The sequence below is a fragment of the Pyrus communis genome, chromosome 16 (assembly GCF_041283825.1).
Source record: "Pyrus communis isolate YQ-2024b chromosome 16, ASM4128382v1, whole genome shotgun sequence".
NCBI classification, from domain to species: Eukaryota; Viridiplantae; Streptophyta; class Magnoliopsida; order Rosales; family Rosaceae; genus Pyrus; species Pyrus communis.
In genome coordinates this window covers 25,051,962-25,053,101 of record NC_142580.1, presented here as the reverse complement: position 1 = coordinate 25,053,101, position 1,140 = coordinate 25,051,962, and positions in this window count along the sequence as shown.

Sequence of the window (1,140 nt, the reverse complement as noted above, 5' to 3'; positions counted from 1 at the left end):
AGAGAGAGGAGTGAGGTAATATTCACCACTTAATTTGCGTTTTGAAATTTTCTAGCGACCTGGCAGCAATAGTACATGTGTGGTGGTTGCCTTCTCAAGTACTATTTAAATGAATTTGAGCAATCGCTCTCGATCGAAGATATGTATCTATAGGGCTGGAAATTTTTTTTGAAAATTCCAAAGCAAACAAAAAAAATTTCAATTTCATACTGAAAAATTTTGAATTGATAATACTGAAATTTTTGAGACTCCATAGCGAACCGATTCGGAATCTTTGGATACAGGAATCGATGGTACATATTCAATGTGTGAATGTTGAATATATATATATATATATACTTTTTTTATATTACATGCATGTTGAATGTTGAATTTAAGTAGTTTGATAGTAGATTATATTATAAATAGAAGTATGAAATCAAGTAATTTCGAACTTTGAAACGTCAACTTGACTTGGTGTGAATGAATTGGTATGAGATAAAAACCTAAATTTCAATTGATATGAAATTGGGCAACAAAATTTCATGCCAAAAGCTCAAATTTTCACACACAGCCCAAAAGTCTTAAATTTCAACCCAAAAATTCAAAACACAAAATCCAGTCCCGATCCATCTCGAAATGTCGAAAACATTTCGGGAATACCAAAATTGCGCTACAGGATTGGAATTAAAATTCCTGTCCCGAAAATTTTAGGTTTGGAATTGGTATCTCATTTTCAGTTTAAAATTCCATACCTTACCACCCCTATGTAGAAGAAAGAATAGGGAGAGAGTTTCACATCCCATACAGTTAGAGATCTTTATCAGTAACTCTCTCTTCGTTGATCTCTCTGATAAATCCTGCGATGCTTATAATATTTTGCGGTTGTTATAGGTCAGGCAGACAGGCAGTAAGCCTGGGCGCGGTCGTCAGTCACCACCTCGGCGGTTCAAGGCCTATATATTTTTCTTTCTTTTCTTCTAGGGTGAGTGAATTTCTACGCGTTTGGATCGCAGTTTCAGACCACACCACACCACACAATGTATATTTATCAAAGGGACACAGCCGTAGGCTGTCTAGTCATGGCCTAATAATCCCATCACCAAATTTAATGTCTCATATGGCTGGGAAACTTGGCCTTGCCCAACCAGTTTCCCCTTG